Source organism: Poecile atricapillus, chromosome W, assembly GCF_030490865.1.
Source record: "Poecile atricapillus isolate bPoeAtr1 chromosome W, bPoeAtr1.hap1, whole genome shotgun sequence".
NCBI lineage: Eukaryota > Metazoa > Chordata > Aves > Passeriformes > Paridae > Poecile > Poecile atricapillus.
In genome coordinates this window covers 38,291,533-38,308,385 of record NC_081288.1, presented here as the reverse complement: position 1 = coordinate 38,308,385, position 16,853 = coordinate 38,291,533, and the positions used below count along the sequence as shown (strand labels likewise).

The 16,853-nt window shown below is 37.6% G+C and overlaps 1 protein-coding gene across 1 annotated transcript in view; it reads left to right on the top strand.

The window, feature by feature from the left end:
* Positions 1-16,853, top strand: part of LOC131592372 (synaptotagmin-1-like) — a 336,297-nt gene that overhangs the window by 75,943 nt on the left and 243,501 nt on the right. The window contains exon 2 of the mRNA XM_058863843.1: positions 3,998-4,085. The gene's annotated coding sequence lies outside the window, so the exon portion shown is untranslated. The remainder of the gene's footprint in view (positions 1-3,997; positions 4,086-16,853) is intronic.

Below are 16,853 nucleotides of genomic sequence, written 5' to 3'. Positions count from 1 at the left end.
CAATATGTGGTAGGTGGGCTACAGCTGTAGCATGATCATCTGCAGTGGAACATACTACTATACTTATTGACAGGAGCAGGAAAATCAATTAAATAGTTTTCTTCTGAACATTGGTTAAAATTACTTTGTTGACAAGATAGCTTTATATTGCAAACTGAGGTGATGTCTGTGTGTCCTTTCAAAATATCACATGAAGTTTTCTAGTAAAAGAAATATCTCAGTCAGAAAATACACATCCAAAGGCATTTTATCCCAGTCATTTGTGGCAGAGATGGCAGCAGGATGACACTGTAAATTTGCTTAGTTCTTTACTTTTTCTCTCTGAAGCTGCTTGTTCTTTATAATATAACTGCAGGCAAACCCTTAAGTTTGCAGATGTAAATAGCTAGTGTCAGAATGTGTTTCATGTAGAGCAGAGCTATAGCTTCACCTGAATACCTCTCAAGGTGAGGCTGTCTGCTGACCCTCTTTGTAGCTCATGTTACAGAAATGAACAGTTAATCTTTCCTGTGGACAGATTTGTTTTTTTCCCAGAAAGCGATGAGCGCAAACTGAATGTATCTTCATCTTCATTTCTGGTAGCATCCTTTATAAGTTGCTCATTGACCTTTCTTGATAAGAAAGCCTTTTCCATCATTTTTTAATACCTGCTGCCTCCTTTCTCTCTCTTACTGCATTTCCCCCCAGATGTTCATATTACTGAGGAGGTGTCTGAGAACCAGGCTTTTGATGGAGAAGAACTAATTCATTAAAAGTATACCACAACCTTAAATATCTTTTTATGCAATTAAAAAAGCAGGACACAGCAAAACAAACACCTCCTGCCCCAAACCTCCATTTTGTTTGCATTTTGTATCTCCATTGATGACACATAAAGGTTTTCCACAGACAGAATTAGTATTCTGGCAAGCTCTCACTTGTGGTCCATAGACCACCAAAGTGCTGACAGATGCACTGTTATACAGAAATGCAAAAATTATATTTGTGTTTCTGTATGTATCCTGCAAAACCCCAAAACATTCAGATCTCTCCTTGCTACTCTGTTCCAGCTCGCTCAAGCCATCTGCTTGGTTTTCCTGCTGCATTTGGTCTCATTAGTCATGTTCACATGTACTTCAGGCTGCTTAATTTCATTATGCAAAGTATTATGCACTGTTCATCCAATAAGTGAGAGAGGTTCGTTCTGCTCCCTAAGGGACTTGTAAAAAGAAGTTCTAAATCTCTAAGAAAACCTAAAAATTCTTGTTGGAACATGGTTCATGCTTCATTGTTACCTATATTAAAATGTACTAAAACTTACTTATAGATTTAGCTATCTTTTCCTGACTCCCAAATGTTAAATCCTGTCTCCTTAGAAATATTTGTATCTAACTAGGATTTTTCAACACAGTTAAGATCTTGACACAAAACCACATTTCATATTTTAAAGTTTCCTTTTTGGCAGATTTAGGGGTTTTTTTGCCTAGCAGTGAGATTGCCAATTCTTACAGAGTGTATTTGTGGCCGTGCCTGTGAATATTCACTAGAATTAACAAAATCATAAGCCTTTTGAAAAGGAAAAGAACTCACAGAGGGAAGAGGAATCTGTTAATGAAACAAAGATGGAAAATCTCCATTTGCAGTCATTACTAAGTGTGCTCTGGCTTCTCAAAACTCCAGAGGCTGACTGTGATAAACTCTAGTGTCCCTATTACCAATAGACTTTGTTGCAAGATGAAGAAGATTTTAAAAGAGTTTCCTGTGATGGCTTTTGGCAGTCCCTCTGTGTGTTACACCAGATAGAACTCTGCCAGGACCCCAGTGGACAGAAGAGGACCAGAAAACTGATCAGCCTTTAGCTGAGGAAGGAATGGCTGGGGCTTGATGGGCAAGGGCAGTGGATTAATAGTCAACCTGGATAACGAGAAAGGGCATAAAAATTGGACATGGAATGGGAAACTGGAACTGACCAGACAAAAAGAGTCACAATTGGCAGGGAGCTCCAGAGAAGACAGATTTAATGAGGAATTGGATATCTGGACAGCAGATACAGAGCTGCCAGCATAACTGCCAGGAGTATCAGCCAGTAATCCTAGCTCGAGAGAACTGGGAATGGTTGAGAAATGAGCCAGGAAGGCAGGAAAATGAAATTCAGTGGGAGTTGTCTTAGATATATAGGAACATACAATATATGCTACGTGCTCTGAAGAAAAAAAAAAAGAGGTGGAGAGGATCCATTATTTGGTGTATAAAATTAGTGGATTTTTTTATCCTAAAAATTTTTCATCATGAAAATAATTATTTTATTTTAAGAATATGCTCTATAAGGTATATGAATTCTAGAGCATTCACATAATAGGAGGGGTAAACCTCTTCAATTCCTTAAAAAAACAACCTAGGCACTGAATAAGCATAGCTCCCCACAAAAAAATTGTGACTCAGAGACTGTCATAAAGCCACAGAAATAGACTGAATTAAACTCTGAGTGCTTGACATTGCAGTGATGTTCTTTTATTAATGTTGTGGTTTGCATCTAATGAGTTTAATTTCACTTTGTTGTTTTGATAAATAAAGATATTCTATCCAGACAGCCACAAGCTAGAAAATAATTGTTGACTGTGAAAGTCAGAACATTTTTAACCAGCTTTTCCTGATAGTTATTTCATTAAAACCCTCGGTCCTGGAGTAATTTAAAGGCTTCAGTCTTTCTTTCCTTTTCTAGTGGAAAAGACACATTGTGTGGAGCTCTAAATTCATGTATCCCCAGACTTTGGTGACCCTAAATTCAATGCAATGCACCTTGATGATACGGACTTTATTACCTAAAAATTAGAAGGCAAGTAATAAGTATATACATTTACAGAAAATTCCATCATTTTTACAGCATTGATTTCTTAGTACTTAACCAGTGAAAAATGAAAGCTTCCAAAGTATTTAAAATAATTTTAATGAATTTTTGATTTAACTCAATGCTTCCGTTGTTTAAAAAAAAATCTTTATTTGTAATTTTGCAGTTTTAAATGTTGTCAAGTGCAAGAAAATTAAATACTGATAGTACTTCCTCCTAAGAAAAATAATCAAAATAAGATAATAATCATATAAGATATGGGGGCTGAGGACAGGCTTTATGGGGTGAGGTTGGGCAAGGATTCAAGGCATTTAAGACTGAGAAGGATCCTTGAACCAGACTCATGTGACTTCCAGCATATTGTTTAATATTTGTGTACCCTAGCTTTCATCTCTAGAACAAATATATTGATACAGCTTTTACTCGTTTATCCTTTGCTGTCTAAGGGATTTGATTTATAAAAATCTTAAAGATGTCTAACAGCCTTGTTCAAACAACTTCCAGCTCAGTGAGCATTCAGTCTTAACTGGAGCTTCTAGTTACAGCTGTGAGGAAAAAGTCATGTGAATTCCTTTAATTTACCAGAATAGGAGACTCTATAGAAGGCAAATAGAAGAGCAGAGAAGGAAAAGAAAATCTAGTATAATCTGAACAGTTTTAGGAAATTGTTTTGAGTCTAAGACTGAATTTACTGATGTCACTTTTGCCCTTAATCCAAACTGTTCTGAAATTGTCTGTTTGTGTGCAGAAGGTAAAAAATGTTCAAGTATACATCCACGTCTTTCCAATATCATGTGAATTCACTGAGCATGCTAAGTTAAGGAATTTTGTGGGTTACAGCAGTAGAAAAACATGATGTGAGATCATTGCAGTTCACTTTACTTGGCTCACTGATGAAATCTACAGAAATATATAATATTGCAGCACACTAAGAAAATAGTCTAAATCAGTCCATGATGAAGAAATCTTGTTCACATATTTTTCTTCTGTGTCTCTTAACAGTCTGATTAAATCTCATGATAATCAGCTACAGGCAATCAGCTGAAAGGCAGTGAACAAACCAAGTATATTTAAAGGAGTTTTTAAGCAGCAGTTGTTCGTAGGCAAAGATGGAAAATACAGCACTATAGGTACTGGCAAGTGTTTACATGGAATGTCTTTCTTTTAAAGGGAGAAAAGGGATATTTTTCTCAACTGTGAAGAAGAACCTTCATTCAAGATTCCCCTGTGAACACTGCATTGATGCCAATCATATAAGGTATTTTAAACAAACAAGATTCTGTTACCTTCTATAACCTACTAGATGCTTTAATCCATGTCATTGCAATAATTAAAGTGGAGATAGTAAAGAAATTAAAGAAATCACTTTTTCTGATGCAAAGTTTGTTAGATTTATGAACATGTAATGTTGTTTTATTACATGATATTTCATTCTGACATTAAAGATTAAAAGAATCCAGTTGATTTGCATTTTTTGTTCGGTAGTAGTTGTATTCTTTGCCTTCTCTCACCATCAATTTGTGTTTTATCAAATCCCAAGCTGTCATGGTTCATTATCCATAGATGATCTTGAGCAGCCTTGCATCACAAAAAAATATGCTGTGGCATCTGCCATTGTGCACCACTAAACAGATCACTTCTGAGTAAGGTTTTGATTAGTACATTCAGTAGTGTGTGTCCTCATTCTTCAGCCTGTGAGTATCTTATGCAATGTAGCTGCATATAGTAAGGTACTGTGAATTTCAGGTTGCAGACAGAATATCTGTTGTGCCATATTAGCTGATGAGTTCCATTTGAGTTAATGCTTGTACACCTTAGTCTCCACCAGGCAGTCCCATTGCTTCTGTAGTCATTTCATAAAATTCAGTGCCAATGATGTAGACAGCACAGTGAAATTAAGAGATGTGATTATAGTATCAGGCTTGCATTCTAGACCCTTTTCTGATTTTAGGAGAAAAAATGAAATTCATGTCACAATTGTATTAACATTCAGATATAAATAGATTTACTAAGGAGGTCTATATTTCCTGCATGGTACTTACATTGATAAAGAGACTGTTCATTTTTGAATGACAGGAGTTAGACTCAATGATCCTGATGGGTCCCTTCCAATTCAGCATATTCTATGATTCTATAAAAAAATATTTAATCTTCTAATTCCCCTGAATCTGTTCCTGTTCCACCAAAACTTGCAAATAAATTTTGATTTAAGTAGTTGTGTGTTCATCACAGTGATAAAATTAATTTCCATCTTTGTTCACTATCATGCATATCTCAGTTACAGGCAGTTTCTTCTGAGAATATGAAATACTATCTTATGAATGTGTCTGGGAGTAAGTCACCAATGTCATAACTCAAACTAATTCAAATGAAAGCAAATGTTTTGGGATTTGAAAGTTGAATTTCCATTTGAACAATAGCTTCAAGGACTTGCATGCACATTTGACTGTCTTGTGCCCTGAAGAGTATTGCTAGTAAAGAGATTATCCACATAGACCCATGAGATACAATAAGATTCTCAGGAATGTGAAATAGAATAAAGTTGTCTGTAAGGTAAATATGAAGTAGAAAAGCAAATTAAAGCAAAGATGGAATATGAATGAATCTGGGAGAATTTTTTTTAAAATCTATACCGGTAGCCTAAGGTTGCAGCAAAACCTGAGGATCCCATGCACAAATCTGAACTAGAAATGCTTCTTAATTTGTCACCTGAGTCACAGAATTTGTTTGGTAGGTCCCCTAGTGGGCTGATGTCTATATAATATGCTACAAATTGGGTTAGAGGGGTTACTGTAATAAGCAGAGTCAGTAGGAAATGCCTTTTTAGACTTTTTGGGTATTAGGAAATGTTTAGTGAAATATGAAATAATTGGAAATTTTTAAGTGTTACAAGGAGTCTTCCTTCTAAAAAACACCATTATACTGGCAAAAATATTCCTTCAAGTGTTTTAGATGCAATTTCTCTTTAATACTACTTTTCATTTAGAAGTATTTATGGTGTGTTGATTTTGGTGGCATTTTTCGCTTTGGAGGTATTTTTTACTTGATAGTAACAGGGATGAAAGCAGTTCTCCTCTCACAGGAGCTATTACTTCCAGTGTAGTTGCTTTGAACATTCTAAAAAGGCAGAATGGTGCTCAGGCCAGCTAAGGGAATCTCCACAGAGCACAGAGAATGACTGTATTCAGAATTGGGAAGCCCCAGACCAACCAGTCTCAATGGTCTGACCCATTTAAATTCAAGATACCATGCTAGTTGATAGCAAATCTCTCATGAGTTCTTTCCTGTTTTCCTGCCCTTGAAGTGTTTTGTTTCTAGCCCATTTGTGAAAAACAAGGTGCCCTGGAATCCTGGGACTATGCAAGAAATAAGGACTAAGGTATTGTTGCAATGAACATCAAAATTATACACAAACAAAGGTTGATAGACTGTAAACCTGCTTCTAAAAATATAAATATTTTAAAAATTACCTCTTACTATGATTTTACATTGGTTTTTTTCTGAACTAACTCTTCACTTAATTTCTCTTTTGAGACCCAGTTTTCCACTGATAAATTCAAGTCCCTAGGCTGTAGATGGATACATGTCAGCCTTTGTATCTCCTATATATCTCCTTTAATTATTACCATCTTAAAGGTAAACCATTAAGAAACAGTGAGCATGGAATGTTACATAGATCTATGGTGTGTACATCCATTAAAAATAGGGAGAACAATAAATGCAAAAATATATTTAATCAATGTGTTGAAACTTATTAAGCTCTTTATATAACCTCCTCAACTGAAAGTAAATTCAACTATTTATATTGGTAACATATGCTGCAATGAGATTTGTGGGCTTGGATGATTCAGATTGAATCAGATATACTGAACACTTCTTTGGGGAAAATAAAATTTCACAAAGTAATACAGTCAAGCTCAGATCTTACTCTTCCTGAAAGAAAGAGAATAAAACTGCTTGTGCAAAACAGGCCTCTGTTCCCACAGTGCTGCACTTACTGTGTTACAGTCTAAACCAGCAGCAATTACACATAAGCTGTTAACGTGAGAACAATCAAGCAGTTGGCTCACTGAGCCAGAGGTGGTACTTGGAGCCCTTGCTGTTTATCCCAGTCAATCTCAGCATCCGTAATGGTCAGAAACCAGACGCTCATTCTTCTGCATGTGTTTATGTGGCAGGGGGAACATGCCTTCGTTTTCCTTTTTGGCAGGCAAAAAAGAAACTAAAACTTCAAGGGAAAATAATAGTTTCATGAGGAAAGTATGCACCTACAAGTTCACATCATATCTGGGAAGAGAATTGTGGTTTTTAGATGTCTGGATAAAAGCCCCATTAGATTGCTATAGAATGAAGCCAAGAAGCTGAGAAAATTCAGAACAGTTTTGAATTGACAGGGTAATGAGAGTTGTAACAGTGGGGTTCTGAAGGGCTCCATCCTGGGCCCAGTTTTTTTCAATATCTTCATTAATGACTTGAACACAAAGGAATACTAAATAAATGTGCTTAGAACGCTAAACTGGGAGGAGCTGTCTACTTCCTTGAGAGCATGTGAGAAAGAGGAGCAGCAAGTACCAATCTCTTCACTTTCATGACCAGTGACAGGACCCAAGCAAATGCCTGAAGTTGTGTCAGGGGAGGTTTAGGTTGGATATCTGGAAAAAGCTTTTCATCCAGAGGGTGGCTGGGCACTGGACTAGATTCCCCGGGGAAGTGGTCACAGCACCAAGCCTGACAGAGTTCATAAAGTGTTTGGACAATGATTTTTAGGCACATGGCGGGATTCTTGGGGTCAGGAGTTGTACCCTTCCAAGTTGAGTTGGGTCCCTTCCAACTCAGCACATGCTATGTTTCTGAGTGAATTATTGCAAGCTTTTAGGAGGAAGAAAAAGACCCCAGGTGTAGGGAAAAATAAATGGGTAAGTGGGTAGGGTATTCTTTCATGGAATGAATTATGTTAGAGATAACTACTGCAGGAGGTCACGCACATTTGTTAAATGACTGACCTTGTCATTTGTCACAAAGAGGATACCAGATTAGTAGACCATAAATTTAGATTGGTTCAGAAAGTCCTCCGGTTCTGTCACAGGTTTGGTCAAGCAGTGTTGAAAAAATTTTGTGACAAATTGGCTCAAAAAAACCCAGCAGGACATTTCTCACTATCTTTACATGTGAATAAATCAGGATGGACATTTTAAGAAACCCCAGTGTGAAGCTAGAATAGCGGCTATGATCCAAGTCTCATAAGCCTAGTTATTTTCTGAGGAACATTGGGATCATGAGCCTGAAGCACTCCAAGGGTATCGTTTCATGATAGCATGTTTGCTGGAAGTGATGATCTTATGCTCCCTTTTTGTTCCAGCACTAAAAATGAACAGTAGTTTTCAGCCAGATAAGCCTTATTGCTGCCTCACAAGAAAATAGTGCAGTGATGTGCATGTGAAAAGTAGGGCAGGATCTCTTCTCTTTTGGCAGTAGCAAAGCCTTAAATCAGTTTAAGCACCTTCTGAAACCACTCCAGAACTTTGAGCCTTCACAGAAGGTGTCTGGGGGCATCAGGTGGTGGAACCAGCATACACTTTCTGTAAAGCAAACGTTGCTCACCTCACTATTAGCAAGTGTGCTTAGCATTGTAATGAATAATGAACTTTGGTCACTTTTATATAATTGGACTACCTAAATGTGTAAAATTCAGTTCCCAAATTTGATTCCCAAGAGTGGTGGGCTGTCCTCAGCTGACTGCCAGTCTCTCACCCAGCCCCTCTCTCATTTGATGTATCTCAAGAGGAGGGCAGGGACATCACTTGCCTTAATGGACAGAATGGGCTTGTCTTGAGGAAGATTAACTTAATTTATTGCTTATTAAAATAGACTGGTATGGTGAGAAACAAGGACAAAACCTACAACACCTTCTCTCCTTGTTCCTTTCAAATGCGCTCCTTCATTCAACCCTTTCGATTGCTTCCACTGAGCAGCGCAGGGAAGTGGGATGTGAGGTTTGTGGTCAGTTTGTGACAGCTGATCCCTGTCACTCCTTACTCCTCCTCCCCCTTTTCCCGTTGTCCATGGGGGCCTCCAGAGGCTGCAGGGGAACCTGCATGATCATGATCACCACTATCGGCTGCAGGGGAATCTCTGCTCCAACCCTTGGGGCTCTTCCTCCCCTTCTTCCTTCTCTCACCTTGGTGTGCACAGGGCTGTTTCTCATGCTTTTCTCTCTCACTTCTCACTGCTGGGCAGTGGTTTTGCACTATCTTAAGTACATTTCCCAGAGGTATTCTCAGGGGGTTTTGTCCCCGCATCAGTTGTGGGACTCATCTGTGCCCTGTGGTGGATGCAGTGAGGGCATCTGGAACCTGCTGTGACCAGCCCTGGGCAGACCTGCCTCTCCTCCCAGTGCCCTTCTGCTCTGCCCCAGACACCACAGTCTCTCAAACAGTTTGAGCAGCCAGCAAAAGATCATTTTCTCAGGAGTCTGGAAGACTTGAGGGCCTTTTTTCTAACCTCATCTTACAGCAAGCAATCAGGTTTTATGTGTAACCCTTTGTACGTAGCATTGAAAAGAAAAAATATTAAAATTACATTCCTTCCTACAAAATGTTAAAAAGTATTTGCTTTCTCGATCACTGTGAATCCAAATTTTTTATGTCCTGCATGTGCAAAAGGTGCCGGAGAACAGACCCTGCCCATGCTGGGGCAGGGTCCCAGTAGGCATCCAGGTCTTCAACTGGAGCCAGTCCGACTTGCTGTATCCCTTCTAGCGCCTGCCTCTGCTTTTGGGGCTTCCTGTTCTCTGCACCCTTGGTTAGGACACTGTCCTGAGATAAATGCATCCTTTGCTGTCCTTCCACTGTTTCTTTGGTAAACTGGGTGAATACAGATTCCTGCTTTATTATCTATGAATGTTGTCTGTTGATGTCAGAATGGTGGTGGCCCAGCCAGATGAATACTTTGTGCTTTGCAGTGTGACAAACTACTTGGAGCTGTTGGCATAAACAACTGGTTTGTTTTGTTCTCACATTAAAAGAAGGTGTGATATGAAACCTTGTATATTTTAAAAATACAAATTCTTATCTGTGTCTGACAGATCTCATCACTGTGAGAGGTCCAAAATTTGTGATTCTCTGTAAAATTTAATTATCTGGCACTTTCCAACAGCAGCTTGTCTACTACTGACATGTAGAATTTCATTTTGTTCAAACATCTTTTGTGTGTGTCTTCTTGATATTGATAACAGTGACTTGTAGTAATGCTTATCGCTTTTTGATTCTGAAAATGTAATAAAGAAGAAAAATACAAATTAATAGCTACATACATTAGTTAGGCAGACATCCATCAAATCTTTGTATCAGGCTTAGCTCTTCAGATATCTCAAGAAACAGAGATATAAAAGCAGCTGTAGCCTACAAAAAAGTGCCCACAAAACCAAATAAATCATTGCCTGAAGAGAGAATGAACTAAGACAGACCTTTCTTGTTCATTGATGAGTTTCTTTGTTTCCTTTTCCAGTTAGTTTTCTGAACAAATTGTTACTTACTAATTAGCGTTAGTGATAGCAATTTTGACCATAATTGGTCTCTTCATAGCTACCATAATTGAACTCTTCAACATATGTGAATCTTGGGTCCATTCCCCAAATTCTGAGAGATGTAAGGTAGGAAGTCACAGAAAAGTGGGAAAATAGTCTTAATAACATGTTGTATAGAGATGAGTAGATGAGTAGTCATTAAATCACAAACTCATATAACATCATCTCACCAGTAAAAGAAATACATCATTAAGAAACTAGGAATATAAATACATGCAACTGTACGCATAACTCTTGCTTTGTAGTTTCCAGTTTAAATGACTGAAAATAGTGGATATTTATATGTAAATGTATTTATAGACATGACTTTGATCTGTGCTTGTGGATAATAAAATGGAGAGATGTACATATTGAGAATATGTGATATATTCTAGAAAAACAGGAATATATCATGGTATTGTTCAGTTTATGCAGAGGTCTATTTGTACAATGTTTGTCTGCAAGACACTATTTTTTCTGACTTACATTTCTTGATTGTATATTGCTGTATTTGCACAATGATTCTGTAATGAGGCTTTGACTTTGTAACCCTTGGTCTGAGCAGCCAAATTCAGTGCTGACTGAATGCAGAAGCCTGTGTGTTTCCTTGGCAGGGTATCTGATTTGATGAGAAGTGCAGTGGCAGTCTGCTTTATATTGTGGGAAAATTAAAGGTATTTTTAGCTTTCTGATAGGCTGTAAATAAGCTTTGATAGCAGTAAACAAGTTTCAGCTATGCTGTGTGACACAGAAGTGTGTGCACAGTGTAGCCTGCTTCTCAGAAGCACAGGTAGAAGCCAAGATTTCCTGAGCTCATCATACAGTTCTTTAAAGGCTTGTATTAAAGAAAAAGGAAGCTAGGAACAGCTGTGTAAAAACCATACCACACAAGTGGGGAAGATATGTACCGACTGAGGAGGGATTTTGTATTATCCCTAGGCAGAGAAACTCAAATTGAGTAGCTAAGGCTGTTGTATTTCAGTTCCCAGGCCAGATCCTGCAGTGTGATGGCTTCCAAGTCAGCTATTACAGATTGTCAACATGGAACCTCCTGCACAAGGCACGTGAGGCTGTGCAGCTAGAGCTAAAATAAAAAGCTCTAGAACAAACAGCTATCACTCTTCACATACTCTGTACCAGGTCCAAGAGAGCACACGTCATGCACTCTGCCCAGTGCTTCTGTCATGTGTGCACACATGAAGATGGATGGGTGGATCAGTTATGGAGAGCGTAAACATGGCCAGCAGGTGGGACAGTCAAGGACATCTGGTGTATTGGCTTTTGTAAGTAAGATTTAAAGTCTACTGGAATAGTACTAAAAAAGTTATAGAGGGAGCAGGTGGAGATAGGAGAGAGAGCTTCTATGCTGTCACACTGTTACCTCTCTGTGTTAGGAACAAATGGTTGCAGTGAAATGGGATCTCTTTCCATTTTGTAACCCTGAATGGCATTTAAAAAAATGTTATTGTGGAGAAATGACCTACATAAAAGTAGAGAATGCAGTTACTTTTCAGGGACAAAGGGTGAAACAGATGACAGTACTTGGGCATCCTTAGAATATGTTATTAATTTTGGCAAGGAAGATGGAAGCTAGCTTTAGTGAATTTTGTGAAAGACAGCTGTTGCTATTTTTTTGTGACATCAGAAGTCTAACCTTTTTCAGTTAGAATTTCCTTGCACTGCAGCAAATAGGAACAGTTAAATAAGATTGACAAATTGTTTCAGCACAAACTAGTTACATGTGAAGGGCATTGGCTGCAAAATTTCATTCCACTGCTGCAAAACTCTATGTAATGCATATACAGGGGTAGGCTGGACAAACTTGTAAGCTCAAACTAATTTTGTAGATAAATGGTTTACAACATAGTGATTACAGATTTTAAAAATCTTTTCTGTCTCTCCCTCTACTGCTGTGTGTTCTGATGCTTCTTTTTTCATTAGCAGCCGCATAGTTATTTTGAGATTAAAACATACCCTGTATGTATGTGCTTCTGAAAGATGGATAAATTCAGACCACACTATGGCAAACAGTGTTTTAACATGCCCATTTTATTGTTGTTTGTAAATGTCATGAAGGCAACCAACCTTGCAAGTCTCTGTCCTACGTTTTTATGTGGAGAATGTTACATAATAAATGTAAGAAACACACATTTGTGCTGTAGGTCTCTAATGCAGCCTCGTGGTTATGACTGCTCAGGTGTGTTTGTTCCTGAGCAGCACATAGATAGTGCCAACCTATCAAGTACTCAGTCAGTTTGGTGTCTGGGAGTCAGCTGCTTCCAATACATTGTAAGAAGGATGGACTTGAAAAACATCATTTTGAGTTGGGTAATTTTTACATTAACTTTCTCATCCTGTTCTATTGCATGCTTGTATAAGGCTTCACTCACTGTAGTGTATTAGTAATGTGCAATTTGACACCATTTGAAAACCTCTTTCCATGCTGTTTTGTCAGCAATGATGTAAGGTATGCTATTAATCCAGTTTTTGTAAAAAAAAATATTTTTTGGAGATCAAAAGTTAGCAGTGGCACAGTAGCAGTGGTACCATGAATAAACTGGTTCCAGTAAAATGTAAGCCAATTCTAACGCTTTGTCCATGGAAAGTTTGAAGAAGTAAAATGTTCGAGCCTAGAGGTGTGTATGTGTTAAGGCCACATTATGCTACTTAGACAATCACCTCCTCCCACCTGGGTTGTGGTAGCAGAACTCAGCAGCCCTTCCTGTCCTTTCATACCACATTTTGAGAGGTGCAGGTGCCTGATGGGGGATCTTATACATAACCTGCGTCTAAGGATATTCTTCTGAATTATAAATTATCTGATGGTGTATTTTTTGGATTGCAAACTCTTTATGGTGGGAGGATGTTTTATTTGTATGTGAGCAATTTCCGGGGAAATACAGGAGTTCCTTTCTCTTTCCGAATACAGATTAGCAGTGATTGGTTGTGTTTCACACAAGCATCACAGTCCGCCCTTCTGATCTATCCTGAGGTTTACAGAGAAGGATATGTGTCTACAATGTTGTAGCATAATAGCATCCAAAAGAAGTTTCCTTAATCAGATCCAGGTGTTGTATACAGATGTTGTAAAAGGATGACACCTTGAAATAAAGATTGTATCCCACCTGAGAATTGCTGAGATAACTTTGCACATTTGGTTATGTTGATTTTAGTGGAACAATTTGTGAGTTAATATGCTAGCCAAACACACTAGTCACTGTCAGCAACTAATGGACTCAATGCTTGGCTAGGACTGGAGATAAATCTGAATCTAGTTAAAATTACAACATGATGTTCATTAACTTCAGCAAGGGTAATTTCTGAGACAAAATGTTGCTTTCACCCAACATATTAAATAAGCAGTTGGGCTAAGCAGATGGCGGGCAGAGATCAACGACTTTCTATTAAACAATAGGTAATTTCTCAGTAGGAAATTACTTACATTCCCAAAAAGGGTCATGTACCAAATTTCTTATACTGGTTTATAGTTGTAAGAAATTTCCTGGTCAAGTGTTTGTGCTCTAGAAAGATGAATATGCACAAAGCCTTACAGACATTTTGAAGAGTGATCTTATATATTCTGGACTACTTCAACTCTTCACTGTGCTGAGTGTTGCGTATGGATGGGTCTCAGCTTTACACTGACATTTGCCACTAACTTTTGTGATGAATTTTTCTCATGATTACAGCAAAACTCTAATGTTGCAAAATAGCACTCTTACATATAGTATTAAGTCTATAGAAGATTGACTGCTTCATGTATTTATGTCTACTTACATAGGATTTTGTGGGAATAAAGTGTAATGGTTAAGGATGTAGATACGGAGACATTACTGGGCCCTTTTAATAAACCTGGATGGAATCTTTTATATAACTTGAGAAAAAAATCTATAATCTTTACTTACTAATAGTTTAGCCATATCATGTCTTATTTTCAGATTTAAAGCCGACACATCATATTTAAGAGTTATTTTCTCAACATTTTCAGTTTAGTTGTTTCAGATTTTCCATGCTGGCTTGGGTTTTTTGTGTGTGTTTGCTTGTGGTTTTTCGGTTGTTTTGGTTTTGGGGGTTTTTTTGTTATGTATATTAAGCACAATTTAGCAGTTCCTGGTTGTATTTCTGCTAATCTGTGATGTAACAGGGAATTGCAGTGAAAGGACTTAAGGAGGGATGGGTTTCTGTCTCGAACCTCCTGATAGATTGTATCTTCCCCGAGTACCTTGCATCCAGCCTGTTCATTTGACTTAGCCTGTTTTTGATTTACCACAGCACATTGGCGTTAAAAGCTCTTCAACATTTCAGGAGCTGGTTGATTGGCACATCAGATTTCCTTGCCCTGAGGGTAGGAAAAACTATCTGAAGAGCAGGATGGAGGGCTGGAGGTGATTATACTTTCTGCCCCTCAGTTTTTCTATCTAGCCATCACTGGAGAAGACTTCTTGAATTTTTAAACAAAAATGTTTGTTTATGTCTGTGAACATTCCTGTCTTGATTTGATAGTATCTTTTCCTACTCACAGTAATTTAGAGAAAAACAGGCAAAAGCGTTTGACATAATGAGCTATGAATGAGGGGTAAGAAAAAGTAGATTATTATAATAGATAAATAATAGATCATTATTCTTACCTGAGGCTTTTCATATCTTTATATATGATAGATATAGATGGATCTAGACAGTGCCTCTGCATGTTGGCACTGCTTTCTGATAACCAATTTCTAGTCTGCTTCACTTGTAGATACAAATGAAAAATACGTAATTGTGAATTGCTGTTGGAGTGTATTTTGATATTAAAAAGGAATAAAAACAAACCAGAAGATGACAATTTAATTTTTTTCTCTCATTAAGTGAAACTTACCTTATCAAAATTTTTCTTTTTTTTCTTTTTTTTTGGTTTTTTTAACCAAAGTATGGTTGGCTTGGGTTGGATTGGTTGGTTGTGTTGGGTTTTTTTGTTTGGTTGGTGGGGTTTTTGGGGTTTGGTTTTTTTGTTTTGTTTTGTTGGTGGGCTTGGTTTTTTTGTTTGTTTCTTTTGGATTGGTATTTTTGTTTGTTTTTTTTTAAGGAGGAAACTTTTATTCCTTTTTCTCCGTAGAGACAAAACCATTGACTTTTTTTGGTAAAGCCTTACTCAGCCTTCCTTATCTCATATTTGTGCAGTAGCACCCGTGAATAAGCAGATGCAAAAACATCCACAAATTACTTCAGGCTAGTGTTAGAAGGTTGCTTATGTTGGAGTATCATCAACTCACAAATGAAATTTCATATTCAGATTGCCTGTAAACAGGGCTCCAATTGCATCAGCCTTCCAGATACCGTGTTCTTAGATACACAGGGGATACACTTTAAACCAGTCTCTGGATTAGGGATTTGCAGCCAAGCATCTTAGAAGTCTATTTGTAATAATTTTATTGCAAAATTACCTGATTTGTTTCATTACTGTATGATGTTGAGGTGGAAAAATTAATTTGGTTAATGTGAATTAGTGTCTTTGATTTCATGAAATGTGGTTCTTTCTAAAATTTGTATTAGTATGGTTATGTTGAGACTAATAAAGATGTTTGGGAGCAGCTTGAAAAAAGTTACAAATGAGCACAGAAACAGGAATTATGATTTTGATACGACTGTTCAATGTATAATGAAGAAAAATGATCTGAGAAGTAAATCAGGAGAGACAAGAAGTGAGCAAGAGTTGAGAAGGAGGCGAGATTATGATTACCTAGAAAGAAGTTAGGACTGGGTAGTATTTTTCACTTTTAAGGGATAAAGTTCTCTTTGTTTCATTTTTGTGAAGAAGAGAGAATTTAAGTGAAGGGCAGGAGTTTAAACTTATCCTGAGCTACTGCAGAATTTTTTTTATTAATAAGGCTAAGCACTGAAGAATAGATATGGGTAGGGATTTAGAGAAGTCAAAGTTTTTTCTAGCCATACTAAGTTTGAGCTGCTATCAGGCCACTTAGAGTAATGAAATTGGAAAGGAATTTAAACATGGATAAAAGGGAGCTGGCTGGTTGTGTAAAAGAGATGAGCCATTGACTCACAAATTAAAGATGAATCCACATAATAGTCACCAGAGATATTATTGAAAGTTAGGAGAGTCTGGTAAAATAGGGAAAAGAAACTATAAGATAAAAACTGGATGAGTGAAAACTAAACGACAGGCCCACGGAGTCTGAAATGGATGTTAAAAGGAGTAATGTGGAAGGCTGTGGAGGTGTTAGGATGGCATGATTTTAAGACCTGTATAAGAATTGATCAGTGTAGTAAAAAGCACTGTTAAGGAAAGAAGAGGATGTGTTTTATAAGGAGTCTGTAAAGCTTGTAAGAAGCTTCAAAATGCTTCTGAAAGATAAGGGATGAAGATAGTACTGTGCTATGAGCAGTAAGATGGCAAGTGGAGTTGAAGATCCTTTAGTTTAGAATGTGTATGGACCACTAATCTCAGTGTGGCAGAATCACAGG